This window comes from Ammospiza caudacuta, chromosome 14 (genome assembly GCF_027887145.1).
Source record: "Ammospiza caudacuta isolate bAmmCau1 chromosome 14, bAmmCau1.pri, whole genome shotgun sequence".
NCBI lineage: Eukaryota > Metazoa > Chordata > Aves > Passeriformes > Passerellidae > Ammospiza > Ammospiza caudacuta.
The window spans coordinates 14,999,848-15,010,524 of record NC_080606.1 but is presented as its reverse complement, the minus strand read 5'-3'; the positions used below and the strand labels follow the sequence as shown (position 1 = coordinate 15,010,524).

Sequence of the window (10,677 nt, the reverse complement as noted above, 5' to 3'; positions counted from 1 at the left end):
GTTGGTTTTTTTTCTCTTTAGCCTGAAGTGCTCCCAAGTGCCTCATGCCATGTGGCTGCTTCTTATTTTGCATCCCAGACCTGATTCACAGCTCTGCACTGATATAAAATCCATCAGATAGAAAATGCTTATTAGGGTGGGGAGAGTCCCTTCTGCAGTGCTGAGGACACTGATCTGATGGGGAAGGGGAGTTGTGGCTGTTAAAGGAGACCCCAGCACAGAGCAGGGGCCCCAGGCCTCCATCAAGTGAAAAATAAAAAATAAAGCAAAAAAAGGGAATGGAAACAATCACGAGGAATGGGCTTATTGTAGGAGAGAGCAAGTAAAAGAGGTTGTCTGGGGACAGGGAGGAAAATGCCAGATAGGAAAGAAATAGAGCTCTGGAGAGAGACAATGGAGAACTGGAGGGAAACAATTGAAGTCCCATGTGGACAGGGAGCAGGGGGATCAGGGAGCACAGGCAGCTTTTCCCAAAGGTGCTGCAGCTTCCAGCACTCTCAGCCCAGGGCTGGACAGCAAACCTTCCTTGCACAGGGAAATTTTGGTGCCAATGTGAAGGGAAAAGGGTTTGCATGCCCTGAAAGTGAGATGGGAGGGAATTGAAACAAGGACAGCAGCCAGAAAAACAAGTGAACCTGTGCAAAGGTAGGAAACCTGCTCCCAGTGCCCAGCAGGAAGGAAACAGCCCAAACAAGGGGATGAGCATCACATTACACCTGACACAGGGATATTTCAGGTTTTATCAGTCCTCCACTGCTGAGGGTTCACCTGCAGCTCCCCTGCATGTGCCCTTCAGAACAAGTTAAAAAAGAAATCAGCGTTTCAACAACTGAACTCAGCCTTTTGTCTGATGGAAAAACATCAATTCCAAATGTGGAGATTTCAATGCAGGCTGTAATTTTGTTACAATTCAGATTTATTCTGCTTGCTTTCTTCCCTCTTTTTTTTTTTTTTTTTTTTTTTTTTTTTTTTTTTTTTTTTTTTTTTTTTTGTCCTTCCCCTCCTCTCTGTTCCCCAGACATTGGCTCTGGTGCCTGTTCTGCTCTCCAAAGATCTTTCTCAGCTGAAATCCATGCAGGGAAATGAGCCCCTGCCCAGCCCAGGGAGTGAAATCCCCTCTTTGGGATAAACCCACAGGATTCAGGTGCTTCTGCAGCATCCTGGAAGTGTTCTCTTCATGCAGAGCAGCAGGAAAGTGCATTGGAGATGGTTTGGTCAACAGCTTCACTCTGGTTTAGAACAGCCTTAGAAATGAACTTATTTTGGCTTCCTCCTTTCATCACCAGAGCAAGGACGAGCATCTCCAGCTCCAACATGTTTAAATGATGGTTGCTTTGGTTTCCTTGGAGCTGTAAGCACAGTCCCAGGTGAGCAGACCTGACCCAGCCCTGGGTGCCTGTGATGGGGTCAGATGCAGAACTGTCCCTGTGCCCCCCTGGCAGCAGCTCTGCCCCTGCTCCTGAGCCTTCCCTGGGCTCTGGGGATGCTGCAGCACCAGGGAGGGAGGCAGAACGGGCTCCATCCCACAAGGAGATCATGTTTTCTCCAGCTGAACGTTCTGCCCTGGAACAGAACCCTCATCAGGTGCCCACATTGTTTCCCAAGGCCTCTGCTTGGACCTGCCCGTTCCCAACAATTTCTGGAGCCACTGAGTTCTTCAGCCTGTTTGGATTTGTTTGGTTTTTTTTTTTTTTCTGTCTTGTTTGCTTCTTGGCTTGGGGCAAGAGTTATAGATTTATGGCTAAACAGAGCCAGTGGTTGGAACTGGACTGAAATGAGATGTTTGATTCCTATCAGGGCCCTTTCTGAACAAACTGAGGAGAAACAGAGCAGAAAGACCTTGCAGAAGGTGGGAGAGAGCAGGCAAGTGTTCCACAGCCTTCTCCTCACATGGTGGTGACAGCAGCTCCAGACTGGGGTTGAGAGAAGTGAGGAACAACTTCTCTACTCCAGGATTTTACCATTTACAGGTATCCAGTGGCAAGGTGGGAGCTCCAGCCCTCCCTTCCTGCACAGCAGAGGGATGGGGGCGAGCTCTGCTTTCCCTCCCTGCTCACAGAAAGATCTTCAGTGGGCCAGGTTTTAATTAATTCCCTTTTCCAAAGAGCCCCAGTTGTGCTTTCAGCCTGCAGGACGGGGCAGAGGGAGGTGTGGGAGCAGCTCAAGGTCAGGACAGGCAGTGTTTGCTCGTGGGCTCTGCCCCATAACGAGTGAAGGAATCATAAACCAGGTGTTCCCCAGCACTGAACTTCATCCCTGGCCACCTCCAGCAGCCATAAACACCAGCAGTGTTTGTTGTGGGCTGCAGAGGGCTTTTGGTTGGGTTTTTATGGTGACTTTGTGCCAGCAGAGTTGGGGATTCAGGGCTGATGTTCAGAGGGATTTTATGGGAGCAGGTTTGTACCAGGACTCCTGGTCTGGAGTGAAGGTTCTTGAGGGGTTCTGGGTCCTGCTTGGAGAAAGAAGCACAGACAGCAAAATGTGGTGTCCGCCTGCATTGCCATCCCCTGCCAGGCTTCCCTGCCTTCCATGCTGGCCTGTCCATACTGATACAAACACCTGCATTTTCTTTTTCATACATCTCTTTTTTTGCTATAAGGCACCACCAGAACTCAACCAGAACTGAAAACCACTGAGAGGGCAGGGAGTTCTAAAAATACTACTGAACCCAGAAGAAAATCTCCAAACTTGGTGTAGTTTTTTCAATTAAAATGACTCCATTTTAGTGACTGGTCACCACCCTGTGCCTCTGCCAGTGTCACCTGTTTGTTTAGTGGGTGTTCAATAACCCTAAAGTGTTTCTGCTGGTGTTGATTTGCTTCTGTGGTTCAACATCAAAGAAACAGCACTTGGATGGGGCTTGGAACAGCCTGTGATAGTGGAAGGTGTCCCTGCATTGGCAGGGGGTGGAACTGGATGGGTTTTAAGGTCCCTTCCCACCCAAACCATCCCGTGATTCTGCGATTCCATGGAACTGGGATGAGGGCACCCACAGAGGAGCAGGTGTGTGACCCTTGAGGAAAACCCCTTCTCCTGATGCTCTCCAGGCCTTTCCCATTGTGCTGCCCCCCAAACCCCCAGCCCAGGTTTGCTCCCTGAGGAGCAGATCCCCCAGCTGGAGAGAACACTGGTGTGGAGGGAGCGGTGCCAGCGCACACGGCCGCAGGATCCGCTGCAGCCCCGCTGTTTGCTCCTGCACATCCCAGCACAGCTCCCTGCAAGGTGCTGCTCCAGGGGAGTTTGTTTGCCAGGCTGTGCTCCCCGCTCCCTCCTGGAGTGCAGGCAGCAGGGTTTGTGTGGAGCCAGGGAAAGCCAAGGGAATGGTTCCAATTCCGAGCCTGCAGCTCCCAGCGAAGGCAGGAGAGGGGAGGCTTTGCTGGACACGAGTTCAAACAACCAGAGTCGTTATTATTGCAGTCCAAGGATGGAAAAACAAACATTTTTATTATGGGCTGGAGCTGAAACTCCAGGATGGCTGCTAATCCCCCTGATAAGTGGGGTGTTGGCGTGGAGGGGGGTGTGCATCCAGGTTTTTGTTATTCAAGCTCCCCAACCCGCCTTCAGACTGGGATATGCTGTAACTGCAATATTCCTCTTATCTTTCTTTTCCCCCCTCTCTGTCAAAGGCTTTTCTTTCTCATTTCTTTAATATTTTTCTTTTCCCCTGCCCCTTTATTTTTATTAACTCACCTAGGGCAGTTGAATCAGCAGATTAAAAAAATGAAATTGCAATTCCAAATTTTCTAGTGGAAGAATGAGCATGCTTTTGGCACTGCCTCATGCCATTGTTTTGTTAAGACAGACTCTCCTCAATTCCCCTCTTTTCCATGTTTTTTTTCCATTTCAGAGCCTGCCCTTCCTTTATAAGCTCAGATTTCTTCCCATTTCTCCTCTCTTTCCTCCCTCCTGACTCATTTCCACTTCCCATTTCTTTTCTCTTTCCCTCTCCTTTTGCCAAGTGTTCTTTGATGTTATATTCTGCTATTTTTAAGTGCTCTTTCCCAGGCCTGGATCCACCCCTAACCCAGTGCCCTCTGCCTCTCCAGACTGAAAGGACAATCTGGGCAAAAATGTCCTCAAAATCCAACTTTTCCCCATCCAGCTCTGTGTGTGGAACCCGCTGTCCTCACACGGTCCTTGTGGCTCTCCAGGAATTTCAAACTAGAGTCAAAGCTGCCCTCAGCCTTGTTCCACGTAATTCCTGACCCATTGGATCAGACCTTCCTCCCGGGCAGTTTGGTCACCGCGCTCCTCACGCCAAATATTCCTCCCGTGCGGCTTTTCCGTCTGGAACATCCCGCCTCTCCCTTCCCAGCCCAGCTGTAAAAAAAACAGCTTTTCCCTCGCTGTCATGCTGGGTGTAGGCAGCAAACATTGGGTCATTTCTTTTCCATGGAGTGGGAAAAGCTGTGGCACTTGGAGTTTGAAAGGAGCCTGGAGCCTGTGGGCAGTTTTGGGATTTTTCATCCCAAGTCTCGCTGGGAACAAGTTGTGACCCCAGAATTTTCTCCACCACTTTGTTGGAATGAGATTGTTAGGATATAAGATCCATTTTAAATGGATATTTAAGGAGAAAATATTGATTTAAGGGAAAAGGATTTTTCTGCACTGCATTATTACCTACAAAGGAATTCTTGTCCTTATCAAAGCTGGGGGGTAGTCCAGGAGCTTTCAGAGCAAAGAATGCTCAGCATTCCCTCCCAAGGACCTCCTTTATTCTGGATATCAGGCACAGGACATCACCACGGGGGATCACAGCCACCTCTAGTCACAACTTGTGAGGTTTAGCTGGCAGTGCATAAATACCGAGCCTGGGAAGTCAAAACAGTCCTTGAGCCTCTGCTTTCAGCAGCAAAGTTCATTCGGTGCAGAGTGCTTCAGATCTCCAAATCCCATCTGGTGGGTCACTCTCAGGAGATCTCCCAAAAATTAAGCCCAAATATTTCACTTCAGAGTGAAATCCCCAGGGCACTGCAGATTAGGTAGAGCCTGTGGAGTTCTGAGATTCCTGAGATGGAGTGCTGAGGATTCCAGGAATTCTCTCAAAGGTGAAAATATTAACCAACTTTTTGTTCCCAAAGCAGGGCTGCACTCACTGAATCCTGTGCTGGTCTGGTCTTCCACCCTTCCCAAGGTGTTCCCAGACTTGAATGGGAGCTGGAATTAAAGAATTCCATTTGGGGCCATCAGTGAAATTCAGTTTAATATCAGGACAAAAGCATGGTGAGACTCAAAACAAAGGAGCAGAATATTTTTCCCCTAAATCTTTGTCTGAAGGTTTCAATCTAGTTTAAAGGCAAATTTATAGTTTCTTATCAACCATAATAAAACATGAGATGTGCTGATCCAGACTATTCCACAGGGATGAGAATTAGGCCAGGAGTCACACGTGTGCAGGAAAACTTGTGGAAGGGGTAGAAAGGAGAGGGATTTCAGTGCAGAGATTTGTACCAATTCTCTTGTTAAGAGGAAAAGGTTTCTCCTGCCTTTTCCACCTGGAATTTGCCATGGGTTCAGCTCTAAAATTTTGCTTTTCAGATGCAACAGATTTTATGCTCTTTTAACATTTGCTCCCAATTAGAAGGGAATATATTCATCATTTTATGGGCCTATATGAGTAAAATTAATGGTAAAGTTACTCTGAGAGTTGTTTTGACCTTTATTTAGCAAGGTAACCTATTAATTGCTTAAAAATTCAGCAGCCACCACCTCTTCTGGGCTTTGTAACCAGGACCCAATTGTTTAAAAAGATGGATGGGAATTTATTTTAGTCCTGTCCAGCACAGGGTGTTCGTTCTGGCAGATCAGCCCCTTCCAGAGAGAAATTCTCTGACATTAAGGAACAATTTCTTCTATTCATCATAACATTTTTTATATTCATTATGAACACATCTAAGATCAATCTGGGGGTAAACACAAGCCCATTAATTTTAAAAGGTTAGTCTTTCTATGTCCATTATATAGATTATATATACACATTTATTATATTGCATATAAATGTCAAGTGTGACCTTTTTCTGCTGTGATCCAGAGTTTAGTGGGGCTTGTATGAAAGCACAGCTGTCACATTTATTTTACATCCACATGGAGCTGAATTCCACACAGAATATCTCTGAAATCGCTGCTTCAAGCAAGTTTGAGGCACATTTTTTAAAACACATTAATGGAAATATATTAGTGTAAACTGCCTGGTGGAAATAAGGTGTAGAGTATAAGATTAATTGGTACATGATTTGCCATGAAAATAAATGGAAGTGCCAGAGGGGCTCTGCAGCCCAGGAGGGATTTTTTGATCCCCTTTGCAGCAGAGCTTGGGATGCTCCAAGGCTGAACATGGGAATGGAGCTGCCTGTCAGGAGACACAGGATCATGGAATAACAGGAATATTCAGCTTGAAAGGACCTTCATGGAGTCCAACCATTCCCCAGCACTGCCAAAGCCACCACTAACCCATGTCCCCAAGTGTCACATCCACAGGGATCTAAATCCCTGCAGGGATGGGGTCTCTGTGCAGGATGGGTGTCCTGGACAGGCCGTGCCAGTGCTGGACAATGATTCCCATGAGGAAATTGTCCTTAATATCCAACTAAACCTCCCCTGGGACAGCCCGTGATGGAACCTGTCCTTCCTCCTCTCTTTGCCCGCTCAGTCAGGATTGTCCCCTCACTTTCATGCTGTCACCCTTAAAGGTTTTGGTGTTGTGACAGTTTTAGGGTTCAGTTCCCAGTTTTAGGGTCAGGGACACGCTGTGACCCCCCAAATTGTGGGGTGCAATGTGCAAAGTGGGAAACCTCCCGCTCATCCGGGAGATGGAGACTGGAGATCCCTGAGGGGGACGGGACAGGTTCGGTGACACAGGGGGAGCACAGGGGTGACAAACAGTGCCTGGGGGTGACAATGGCCAAGGGGGACAGACAGTGACATGGGGACAGTGCCCAGAGGTGCCGAGCAGTGCCCGGGGGTGGCGGCGGTGTCCGGCAGAGACAGACAGTGCCCAGACATGTCACCCACCCCAGGTGCCACCAGCCCGGCCCGCCGGGGCCGCCCCCCCGCGCAGCTTTCGGCGGGCACGGTGTCCGGCAGCCGCGGAGCCGCGCGGGCTGTGCTTGGCGCGCCCGCCCGCCCCCGGCCGGCGGCGGCGCAGGCGCGGTGCGCGCATTCCATGATGGCGGCGCGGGCGGGCGGCGGGCGCTGAAGCGGCGGAGCCCGCGGGGCACACGGTCAGTGCCGGGGGCAGTGCACGGGCACCGCCGCCGCCCGCTCCCCGGGGCTCCTTCCCCGGGCTCCGCTGCTCCCCGGGGCGGCGCAGAGCGGCGGTGCCCAGCCGGGGCGCGGTGGGCAGTGCCGGGAGCGGAGCCCCGCGGAGCGGAGGGCGGGAGGCGGCGCGGAGCCGGGCGGGGGCGGCCGGAGGGACAGGCGGGACCCTGGGGACGGGGTTCTGAGGCGGGGGACAGCCCGGCCTGTGGGACACGTTCGGGGTGGACGTGGCGCAAGGGGCAGGTGGGGGCAGGATCCGGGAGATCCGGTGTCCCGGGACGTGGGGTGGGATGGGGTGAGCGGGATGGGATGGGGTGCCTGCGATGGAATGGAGTGGGATGGAATAGAATGGAATGGGATGGGGTGCCTGGTATATGATGGGGTGCCCGGGGTGCGGAACAGGCAGGGTTCAGGGTGTTCGGGATCTGTCCGGGTGCGCTGCCCTCCGGAGCGCGGGCATCCCCCCAGGGGACCCGGCGGGTTCGGGGACAGCGGTTCTGGGGAGCCGCTCCTAAAGGGACTCCCGGTGCTCGGGGGCCGGACCGTGCCGGGCCGAGCGGGGGCTCCCGGCTGAGCCCGTCCGGATGGGGTTAATGCCAGCCCGTACCGCGGGTCGCGCTTCCCCCAGCCCGCTCCCGCTCCGCTCCCCACGCTCGGATTCTCCGTCTCCTTCTTTCCCTTTCCCCTCCTTGTGCTGCTGCTCCGCGGGGCCGGAGGGGCTGCGATGTGCCGTCGTCCCCCCCAGGTCCCCCCTGGCCGCCCCCCCGTGCTCCCTCCCCGGCAGCCGCTGCCTGCGAATGCCACGTAGCCTTGTAGTTGTTCCCCTTGGCTGCTCCGCAGCTCCGGTCCCAGACACCTCCCCCGCGTCCTCCTGGGCTGGGGCAGGGGGAGGTCACTGCTGTCAGCCCCTGCCTGCCTGCTGACCATCTTCTGCCCTCCCCTTCCCGCTGTGTCCCCCTGTCCGCCCTGGGGCAGCGGCAGTGCGGACCCCGCTGGGGTCACGCTGCTGTTTGTGTGTCTCACTAAGGGCTGGGGACTCCAGCAGCGGGTGCTTCCCTTCGGGGACAGTCCCCAGGGATTCTGTGCCCCCAAACTCAGCAGCCCCTCTACCACCTCAAATCTGAAGTGTTTTGTGTGATAATCTCTGAAAACAGGGCAATAATGCATTGCTGGCAGGTGTATTTGCTCCCTTCAGCAGCTTGCCCAGCTGGTTCCTGAGTTTCATTTCTGTTTAAAACTTGGTTGGAATGATGGAAATTTTCTGTAATTAATAATTGAGGTGTCAGTTTCTGTCCATTCTGCTGCTACTTTGTCTTCTCTCTGTCCCGTGCTAGTTAATTTTTTTCACATTGGCAGCCCTTCCTTGGCTTTCCCTGCTGCCTGATTGGGAATATTGACACACAGATAAGTTCCCCGGCAGCCCGCTGCACGTATGTGATTCCTGATGTTTTCCTAATGTATTTATCTTTACAGCACTGCCTTCAATAGGGAAATACTGTCTCAGTCACAGATGGAAAGACTGAGGCACCGAAATATTTATGGCCCAAGGTCGCACAGGATGTGGTGAGGCAGGGAATTGAATCTAGATTTCCTGAGCCTCAGATTAGCATTTGAACCAGGGAAGCATCCTCTCTGTGTTTTAAGCCAATAAATTGACCTTGGAGTTAAGATGCAGTGTAGAAGAAAGTACTTTGTGTTTGGTTCAGTATCTGTGTAAGTAAGCACAGCCCGAGTTGCTTCCCACACTCACATTCCTTCCCTTGGTTTATTTAATTTGTGAAAGAGGATAAGGTGGTAAAATAGGAAAGATGTTGACTTTCTCAGGGCTCAGTGTGTGATCATGGGTGTTGAAAAGCAGCCAGCTATTACACTCTCCTCTCTCTTCGGGCTTTTTACCTTCCTGTTTCCAAATCTTGGAAAGTTTTGGAGCACTGTTGTTGTCTGGGAATCTTTTGTTCTCAGCTGGGATCAAATAAATCTCATTTTCTAGAGAGCTGAACTGATTCACTGGATCCCAGATCTCAGTTTGGGATCCTTCACGGGGCTGTGGATAAACAGGGCTGGGACTGATGGCTCACACAGCTCCTGGAGCAAGCTCTTACAAGTTACTCACTCAGCTGTAGCTCAGGATTGTTGCAGCAAGTTTTTGGAAAACTTGGCTTCATCTGGAATGGAGCAGCACTTTGACAATGCAGTGGAATAATTTCAGCTCCTTGTGCACAAATCCCACCTTGCCCTGCTCTTCTCTTGGGACAGCTGATTTTTGGTGGTAATTTGGTTTGGTTGTTCATTTTCTTCAGTGGTTTTGAGGAATTGGATGTTAGAATGGTTTAAAACAATAACTCCTGGTGGATTCACCTTGAGAGGGAATAAAGATAACTTTGTCTACACAAATCCATTTCCTGCCACAAGCCTTGATCACAAAATGCATCTCTCTTTGATGTTGCACTGACACCAAATCTGGATATAAATGTTCTGTATAACTCTTTTCATGACCTTTTGATTGTCATTTTTGGAGGCTGGCATTGGCATCCTGTTAACTGTGGGGCTTGTCCCACCCCTGCCAACAATTGTCATCTTTTATGGTTATTTTTAGGAAAGGTTTGGTGAGTCCTTAAAAAAACAAATATTTCATATGGACTGTGCAGACAGGAAAAATTCCAGTGTTCTGCTCCCGTTCTGCCTGGCCTTGGGTGAATTTCATGCAAGTTAAAATTTATCTTTTAAGCTTGAAAGAGCAGCATTTTTATTTGGTGACTTGCTATTTCCACAATTGGGAAACTTGTCAGATTTAGAAGGAAATACGTGCCTGGGAAGACATTCTTATAATATTGTTCATCAAAGTCAGGGGCTGCTATGAAATGTTGTAAGAATTCTTTCCCTGCTTCCATATTTTCTTAATTTCCTGTCATGATTTCATTGAATCAGAGAAGAATTTTAAAATTATCTCTGAAAGCAGATGAGAAAACCTCATTATTAGTAATCCTACAAGAGGCTTGAGGGAAAAAAATAACATTTCTCACTTCTAATTTTGTTCTGTCTGAAAGCATCAGGGCTGAACTCTCAGTATTTAAACCTGGGCTTGCTCAAGGCTCTGGTCTCAAGGCTGGGGGATGTGGAAGCAGGAACCTGTGCATTTTTTCACCTGTTTTTAGCACATTGTCATGAAGCTTCCCAAGGTCAAGATGGTTGGTTTTCAGCTGTTATCTTTGCTGCAAGCCAGACCTTCACTGAAAAGTTTTGGATTCCTGAGTGAGGAGCACACACTGAACTCTTTATTGCATTCTTGAAGAGCTTATTGTAAAAGCAGCGATAATTTATTCTTTCAGTGGTGCTAACACAATCCTGTCTGTGTATTGACCAGCACAGACAGACCACTGGCTCCCAGCCCTTGGGCCCTTTCAATCCTAATGTAAATCT

General features: G+C 49.9%; 1 protein-coding gene across 1 annotated transcript in view; it reads left to right on the top strand.

Moving 5' to 3' along the window:
* The first annotated feature begins 7,188 nt into the window (after positions 1–7,188).
* LOC131563734 (fibronectin type-III domain-containing protein 3a-like) overlaps positions 7,189–10,677 on the top strand; it is a 39,389-nt gene continuing 35,900 nt past the window's right edge. Inside the window, exon 1 of the mRNA XM_058813839.1 lies at positions 7,189–7,220. The gene's annotated coding sequence lies outside the window, so the exon portion shown is untranslated. The remainder of the gene's footprint in view (positions 7,221–10,677) is intronic.